This window comes from Arachis hypogaea, chromosome 18, assembly GCF_003086295.3.
Source record: "Arachis hypogaea cultivar Tifrunner chromosome 18, arahy.Tifrunner.gnm2.J5K5, whole genome shotgun sequence".
NCBI classification, from domain to species: domain Eukaryota; kingdom Viridiplantae; phylum Streptophyta; class Magnoliopsida; order Fabales; family Fabaceae; genus Arachis; species Arachis hypogaea.
This window is the reverse complement of record NC_092053.1, coordinates 99,868,427-99,877,967: the sequence shown is the minus strand read 5'-3', so window position 1 is coordinate 99,877,967 and position 9,541 is coordinate 99,868,427. Positions and strand designations below refer to the sequence as shown.

Sequence of the window (9,541 nt, the reverse complement as noted above, 5' to 3'; positions counted from 1 at the left end):
TGTGGAGAGGTGTTGTTATGGGGGTGTTGATATGGTCTAGATGTGAAGTGTTGGGTGGCTACATTGTTTGGATTTGGGCGTCTTTGATCAAGGCTTTGGTCTTGTTGATTTCCCCACCCAAAGTTTGGGTGATTCCTCCATCCAGGGTTGTAGGTCTTGGAGTATGGATCATGATTTTTCCTAGGTGAATTCCCAATGTAGTTGGTTTGCTCCTGACTACCCTCTGCTTCTTCATTCACTCCTTCTTGGGTTGTTGATGAAGTGGAGATTGCTGCTACTTGGTTTCTCTCCATCTTCTTGGTGAGGTCAGCCAGCTACTGGGTAATGAGCTTGTTTTGGGCCAGCAGAGCATCTACATTGTTTAGCTCCATTACTCCTCTTGTGTTCCCTCTTTCGGAAGCATAGAAGTAGTCGTTCTCTGCTACTGTTTCAATGACATCTATGGCCTCCTTAATGGTCTTCTTCTTATTCAAAGATCCTCCGGATGAATGGTCTATGGCCTTCTTTGACACATAAGAGAACCCTTCATAGAAAATGTACAGCTGCACCCATTCATTGAACATATCGGGTGGGAACCTCCTTGTTAGGTCTTTAAACCTCTCCCATGCTTCATATAGAGTCTCACCATCTTGTTGCCTGAAAGTTTAGACCTCAGCTCTCAGCCTATTGATTCATTGAGGAGGGTAAAATCTTACTAAGAATTTGTTCACCACATCTTCCCAAGTTGTCAAGCTCTCCCTTGGGAAAGACTCCAGCCACTTGGCTGCCTTATCCTTGAGTGAGAATGGAAATAAGAGCAGTCTATAAGCGTCAGGATAAACACCATTAGACTTCACTGTGTCACATATTCTCAGGAAGGTGGTTAGATGTTGATTGGGGTCCTCTTGGACACTTCCTCCGAACGAACAGCTGTTCTGAACAAGGGTGATGAGCTGCGGTTTTAGTTCAAAATTGTTGGCATAGATGGTTGGCTTTTGAATGCTACTTCCACAGTTTCCTGGGTTCGGATTGATGTAAGAGCCTAAAACTCTTCTATCCTCCCCAGCATGATTTGCTCGACCTCTTCCGCCATGGTTGTGAGCCTCTTCTTCATGATGGTTTTCCATGTTTTCTTCCATGTTTGGTTCAAAGTATTCCTCAAAGTGTTCCTCCTCTTCTTCAGCACCAACTACACGTTTTTCTCTTGCCTCCCTCCTTAGTCTAAGGAAGGTTCTCTCAGGTTCAGAATCAAAGGAAGTTGAAGCCCCGCTTCTTCTCCCTGTCATACAACTAACAAGTACAAGCAAAGAGAATAGGTGCAGAAAGTATATCTGTCAGAATTACTGTTAGTGTGAGTGATGCAATATATCAAACAGTTAGTGGGTTAGTGAGATGAATGGTAAATAACAAAGAAAAAGTAGGAGGAAGGGAAGAATTTAACTAAAACAGGAAGTAAATAACTCAAATAGAAAATTAAATCAAACAAAAATAAAATGCTCAATCTAGTTATCCTCCAATCTAATCATTGTTAATGCACAATCAATACCCGGCAACGGCGCCATAAACTTGATGCACGAAAAACTTGTCTCGCAACAAATTTCCTTCGGCAAGTGTACCGAATTTGTCGTCAAGTAAAAACTCACAATAGAGTGAGGTCGAATCCCACAAGGATTGATTGATCAAGCAACTTTAATTAAAGGAATGTTCTAGTTGAGCGAATCAGAATTTGAAGTGAGAATTGCAGAAAATAAAATGGCAGGAAAGTAAATGGTAGAAAAAGTAAATGCTAGAATTAAAGAATTGAAAGTAAATGACTGAAAGTAAATTACAGAATTGTAAATGGGAATGGGGGAATTGCTCATAAGAGTAAATAGCAGAAATTAAAGAGAATGGGTAAGATCAGAAATGGGGAGTTCATTGGCTTAGGAGATGTTGCATTCTCCGGATCAATTTCATTTTCATCTCTTCCTCAATCAATGCACTCATTGATCTCCTTGGCAATCTTAAGTGATTGAATTACAATTTCTTGTAATTCAATCTCTCAAATCTTAATCAATAGCCAATTCCTTGGTCAATTGCTCATGAGAAGAGATAAAGTATGGTCACTGATTATACCACATGCATTTCCCAAATCAAGTGTTGAGAGGATTATAGTCACATATCCATCCAATCCCAATTTGGTCCAGCATGAGAAAGCATTTCTAGCTTGATCTCTTCATTCCTCTTTCAAGGTTCAGAAGAGATCCAAGTATGAATATCTTCTTTTCCAAGATAACTACCCAATTGGATGAAGATCGAAAGCTTTCAAGTAAAATCAAGAGAAAAGATAGAAGAAGAATAATGAAAACTAGTATTGATCCATCAAATTACAACAGAGCTCCCTAACCCAATGAAAGGGGTTTAGTTGTTCATAGCTCTGGAAAATGAAAACAAAGATGGAGAATACATGATGAAAACTAGAAGTGCAGAGAAAGTAAATACAGAGAGTAATTCTATGCCCAGAGGCTCCCTATATTTTCCAACCCCCTTAATAATTCAAAGTTACTCCTATATATACTACTCTTCTACTCTTCTAGTTGGTTCTTCAAGTCTTGGGTCTGGGCCTTTGGATCTTGAGTTTGAAGCAGTTATCTTCTTCATTGGGCTTGGCTTTACTTGCAGAGAGAAATTGTGAAGTGGGCAGAGACTTTAGCTAAGGACGTTAGTGGTGTTAACGTTCAGTGAAAATATGGGTTCGAGAACGTTAGTGACATTCAACTTTTTCACTAACGTTCCTTACCCAAGTAAGAGCCACGTTAACCTCAACGTTAGTGGCACAAACATTGCCACTAACGTTGCCTCTTTGTCCTTCGCGCACGTTATTGGGACTCAACTTTTCCAATAACATTGAGAAGCCTCCCCCTTCCCAACGTTAGAGTCCACGTTAACTAAGTTAACGTGGGAGTTAACGTGGCTCATGGTGGCATGTGTGGGCTCCTTCCAACGTTAGTGACAATGTTGGGTGTCACTAACGTTGGCGTCACCTCCCTTCCTCACGTTAGCTTCCACGTTAACTAGGTTAACGTGGGAGTTAACGTGGCCTAGTGTGACTTGGCCAATGTTAGTGATAATGTTGAATGTCACTAACGTTGGCTTCCCCCCTTTCCTCTTAACGTTAGAGGCCACGTTAACTAAGTTAACGTAGTGACTAACGTGGCCACTTTTAAGCTTGGTCCAACGTTAGTGATAATGTTAAGTGTCACTAACGTTGGCTCCATTTCCTTTCTTCCACATTAGAGTTCACGTTAACTTAGTTAACGTGACTCTTAACGTGGGTAATGATGGCTTCGAGAGCGTTATTGGCAATCACTTTTCTCATTAACTTTGCAAGTTACTCCCATTCCACGTTAGTGTAACTAACGTGGCCACTAATGTGGTTCTTCTTTGCTTCCTTTGTCCTGAAATCAAGCAATAAAGTGCATCAAAGTTCTAGTCCAAGTCATGGGAAATGCAACAACCAATTTGTCCTTCAATTCATGCAAAATCCTCATGAAATCATGTAAATTGCATAATGCATGCTTGAATCAAGATGTAAGTGAATATCTACCCAAAACTAACTTATTTCCTACGGAAATGCATGAAACTACCCTAAAAACAGTAAAGAAAAGGTAAGTGAAATTGGCCAAAATGCCCTAGCATCACCGTCACAGTCATCCAATCCCAGAATCCTACTCAGAATACCACAGACAAGGTTTAGACTTTCCGGATTCTCCTGAATGACGCCATCAATTCTAGCTTATACCATGAAGATTCTGATTATGGAATCTAAGAGATACTCATTCAATCTAATATAGAACAGAGGTGGTTGTCATGCACACGTTCATGGGTTGAGGAAGGTGATGAGTGTCACGGATCATCACCTTCTCCATAATTAAGCGCGAATGAATATCTTAGATAGGAACACACATGTTTGAATGGAAAATAGAAGTACTTGCATTAATTCATCGAGACGCTGCAGAGCTCCTCACCCCCAACAATGGGGTTTAGAGACTCATGCTACCAAAAGGTACAAATTTCAGATCTAAAATATCATGAGATACAAAATAAATATATAAAAGTTGTTTAAATACTAAACTAGTAACCTAGGTTTACAGAAAATGAGTAAACTATGATAGATAGTGCAGAAATCCACTTCTGGGGCCCACTTGGTGTGTGCTGGGGCTGAGACTAAAGCTTCTCACGTGCCTGGGCTGTTTTGGGCATTCAACGCCAGGTTGTAACCTGTTTCTGGCGTTGAACTCCAACTTGTAACCTGTTTCTGGCGCTGGACGCCAGATTGCAACATGGAACTGGCATTGAACGCCAGTTTACGTCATTTATCTTTAAGCAAAATATGGACTATTATATATTGCTGGAAAGCCCTGGATGTCTACTTCCCAACGCAATTGGAAGCGCGCTAATTGGACTCCTGTAGCTCCAGAAGTTCCATTCCGGGTGTAGAGAGGTCAGAATCCAACAGCATCAGCAATCCTTTTTCGGCCCGAATCAGATTTTTGCTCAGCTCCCTCAATTTCAGCCAGAAAATACCTGAAATTACAGAAAAGCACACAAACTCATAATAAAGTCCAAAAATATGATTTTTTCCTAGAAACTAATGAAAATATACTAAAAACTTAACTAAAACATCCTAAAAACTACATGAAATTAACCTCAAAAAGCGTATAAAATATCCGCTCATCAGTGATCAGTCTCAATATCTCAAGTCTAGTGCTTTCAAGTTCCAAATGCATACTCATGAATTTTATGCTATGTATATCAGTCAGATATCCTAATAGCACATAGACACATACACAGAGAATGCACAGAAGCATAGTCAGTCTGTTTCTCAGGCTCTACAGGAACGAACTGCTCTGATATCATAATGTAACACCCTACCACACAGAGCTTTACACTTGCCATAAAACAGAGGTGGTGTGGTATTACGACCTCTAAAATAAAATATAATAATAATAATAATAATAATAATAATAATAATAATAATAATAATAATAATAATAATAATAATAATAATAATAATAATAATAATAATAATAATAATAATAATAATAACAATAATAATAATAATAATGATGATGATGATGATGATGATGATGATGATGATGATGATGATGATGATGAAAAGGAGATAGTATACTAGGAGCCTTAAAGTACAAGTAAAACAAAAACGTGAAATAAAAGGCGCAGCGCTCAGAAAATGAGATACTTGCGTGTGAAGAAATCTAAAGTTCACTACCACATATATACAAAAGACAAGAGTAGAGGGTCAAGAGTACAAAAAATAAGCTCCTAACTCAGCATGCGAAGCCAAGGCCGACCGGAGAATATTTACATACATATATACCTATCTCAAAATCCAAAATACATAGATAAAACCCTAGTTCTCCATAATCCTCTAGGAGGAGCAGAATAAACAAGTATATAAGACGAGATCTGATGACTGCGCATCATGTTATATTTTTCTATACCTTTTCATATCAAAAATTAGTTTATAATGCCCAATTATTGAGTATTTGTTGTGCTTAAGTTGAATATTGCTTCGATTGCTTGAGTTAATAAATTTTGTAAGAAATGATAGAAAAAGAAGCAATAAAAGCACTAATAGAGGAAGCACACTCCCAAGGTGGCAAAAGAGATGGAAACAAACTCAAAGAGAAGCAAAGAGGATTTGCAACCCAGACCTCTTCACACTCCAACAAGAATACCTCGAGCTACAAAGCTCCAAATGAGGTGATTCTAGTGCCATTGGAAAATAGACTTCCAAAGCTTTCCAACCATATGTAACAATTTATAGTGGCCACTAGATTTGAGGGTGCAAATTGCAATTCTTTCAGCGCTACATACCCAGCGTGCGGCTAGGCGTGTCTGGGCGTGGCACGTCGGGCCAAATTTCCAGCAATCATGCGAGACTGACCTCTTCACCTTCAAAAGATCATAACATGGGCTAGAGAGGTCCAAATAATGCGCTTCTACCGGCGTTAGAAAGCTGAGATCCAGGGCTTTCCAATGATATATAATAGTTTATAGTGGGCATTCAATTTGGGGACGCAGAAGATCAATCTTTTAACGTGTAAGGCTTCCCAAGCCTTCAAAAGCCCAAAGTGCCACTTCAATGAAACTCCACATTGGGCCACTTCTAATACTCCAATTTCTTCATTTATTATTCAATGTTTCAAACCTCTATGAAGAGAATTAAAAGTTCACAATCCCAAGTCAAGCCACAATTAACAATCAATCAAGGCCACAAGAATCATCTAGAAGTAATTAGGAAATTTGCATTTGATTGTAATTTCATTTGAATTTGTAATTTAGGTAGCTTATAGATAGGGCCTTAGATTCATCATTTTACACACACCATGGAGGGGTGGAGGTGACTCCACTCCCCTTTCACTCTCATTCTCTTCTCCTCTTCCATTTCTTTCATATACACTTTTGTAAATATTTAGTTATGAGCTTTTAATTTCCAACATTGGGAAAAAGAGCTCTATTGCTACTTGATGGATTAATTTGTTTTTATTCTTCTTCTTCTCTTCATCTTTCTCTGATTTACTTGAAGTATTTTCGTTCATCATTTAATCATTTAATTATCTTGGAAAAGAGATTGAATGTACATGAATTCCATGTGAACCTTGGGAAAAGAATCATAGAATGATGCTTGAAAATCCTTCTCACACTTGAGTAGATTTAGGTATGGATGGGATATTGTGACATTTAATCTATCCATTATTTGGGTCTAGGAAAGTGTGTGGTATAATTAGGGACCATTCTTCATCTCTTCTCATGAGCAATTAAACCAAGGAATTGGCTATTGATTAAGATTGGGGAGATTGAATTACCAAGACATTCGGATTCAATCACTCATGATTTCCAAGAGGTCAATGAGTTGCATGATTAAAGAGGAGATGAAAACTATTGATCCTAAGAATGCAATATCTCTTGATCTCAATGTTAATTTCATTCTTTAATTCTTGTCATTTACTTATGCACATTTATGGCTTTATTTACTTTTGCACATTTGTGCCTTCCAAGTGTTTGTAGAAATGCTTCACTTGGTTTTAGTTTCTAGTCATTTACTTTCGTGTACTTTCCATTCCTTGCAATTTACATTCTTGTACTTTAATTTTCAGCACTTTACATTCTTGTCATTTACTTTCTTGTTCTTTATTTCTTTCATTTAATTTCAAGTCATTTACATTTCTTGTTGCTTATCATCACAATTATGATCGTCTAACTAGAATAATTAATTAACTATTACTTGCTTAATCCTTTAATCCTCGTGGGATCGACCTCACTCTTGTGAGTTTTATTACTTGATACGACCCGGTGCACTTGTCGGTAGTTATTAACGGAAGAAGTTAATTTTTTCGTTATCAAGTTTTTGGCGCCGTTGCCGGGGATTAATTGTTATTAACAAACTACCGGTTGATTGATTATCTAGATTAGGCATTTTTTTTCTTTTTATTTTTTTTGTCATTTACTTTGCCTTTTTTTTATTTCTTTTTTTCTATTGCATGTTAAGTGTTTGTGTTATTGACTCATTAAGAATTCTTTAGTTGTGACACAAGAAATTTCAATTTCTCTTGGTGGTTGTGTTTGATGCAACATTTTACAATTAAAATAGAGTTTACCTCACATGTTGATCAATCATATTACATGGGATATTACCCACCACTACAAAATGATTCATGTCATTATCCTCATGGTGGATGGGAAGATCAACAAGAAATGATAGATTATGAGCAATCAACCCAAATGGAATATGCCTCAAGGTCACACAATGATCAAGCAAGTTACATTGGGTATTTTCCACCACCACAAAATGATACAAGTTACTATACTAATTATGGTTGGGGATATCAAGATCAAGGAATGATGGGGTTTGAGCAATCAAATTAAATGGGATACTTCCCAAGACACAAAATGATTCATACTCCTATGAATGGGACAACTATCCGAATTGTGATTGGGAAGGCTAAAACCAAAGAAAATGCAATGTTTCCTATCTCATCCATCAAGAGCCATCATCCCTAGATGTATTTAATCAAAATTGTCCAACCTCACCTCCAAATTTTTCATATCAAAATTATTCACCACTTGAGTTTTTCTCAACACAAAATTCCTTCTAAAATCCATACAATTCAATTCATCAACCACAAAATTTATTTTACTACACACAAAACTCATTTTAAAATCTACAAAATTCATTTCACCACTCATAAAATTCATTCCAAAACCAAGCCAATCACCACAACCTACACAACCTCCCTTAGACACCCAAAGATTCTCCAAGATTGAAGCCCTCCTTGAAAGCATTGGAGAGGATACAAAAAGCATTAGAGAGAAGGAAGAGAAGTGTATGGAAAGTTGTATAGAGGATTTCACCCAATAGTCTAGAAAATTTAGAGAGGAACAAGATATCACCTTCAAGAACATTGAAGTGCATATAGACCAACTTGCTAAATACTTAGCAAAGCCCACCAATACCTTTCCAAGTGACATTAAGAACACCCTAAGGAAAGAATGCAAGGCCATGGATGGAGTGGTGCTTAGCAAGGAGGATGAAGACCAATTTGTGGGTGAAAAGGAAGAATTGGAAAAACAAGAAAAAGAGGCACTCATACCAAGTGAGATTCCAATGAAGAAGGAGGAGGTTGTGAGAGTATATAAGTCTAGGGCTCCATATCGACAAAGGCTACTTTGGGTGACAAAGGAACATGCAAACTCACTCCCAAAGAAAGCAATCCAAGATCTTACAAAAGAAAGGGAGGAAAACAACCAAGGGAGTCCACACTCCAATGAAGTAGAGAGTTGTATGGAGGATGATTTAATTAGACCATCAATCCAAGAGGTTCTTGATGAAGAGGACACTCCAACCATCACACAACACCTAAGTCTTGAAATCAAGAAAGTGAAGGCAATCAAGGAGAACACTCAAAGAAGGATTGTGACCAAGAAACAAAAGAAAACATCCATGAAAAAGAAAAGGTCAACAAAAAGCAATCCAACCACCATCCCAACAAGCAAGAGGAATCAAGTTAATAACAACAAAAGAAGGCTTGTTAAGAGGCAATCAAATCAAGGGGCATCAATCTTCTCTTCTTCTCCCTTGAAGTCATTTCTCTTAACCAATTGGAAGAAGAGGAAGAAATTTTAAGAGCCAACATGTCAAGCTAATGACATTAAAAGAGCGCTTATTGGGAGCCAATCCAACCATTGGTAACATTTTCTTTCTTTTCTTAGTTTACTTTCAATAATTTGGCATATGATTGCATTCTAAGTTTGGTATTGCATGCAACAATTTGATCTTCAATCTTTAGTGGGTACTTCATCATTCTAAAATGAAAGTATCACACTAAGTTTGGTGTTGCCACTTACCTTTCATGCATAGTACCATGCACAACTCACTTATTAATGCAATCATATTGTCTCTTTTCTTTGTACCTTGATTGTTATCTTTAATTTTGTTTGCTTAAACACATGCATCACTCACATCTCTTCTTGAAGACATTCATGATTAATGTTAGAT

The 9,541-nt window shown here is 37.6% G+C and overlaps 1 non-coding gene across 1 annotated transcript; it reads left to right on the top strand.

Annotated features, from left to right (window-relative positions):
* Positions 1 to 558: 558 nt before the first annotated feature.
* LOC112774121 (small nucleolar RNA R71) lies at positions 559 to 665 on the top strand. Its single transcript, XR_003188624.1, has one exon. It is a non-coding gene; the product is annotated as a small nucleolar RNA R71 (small nucleolar RNA).
* The last annotated feature ends 8,876 nt before the right edge of the window (positions 666 to 9,541 follow it).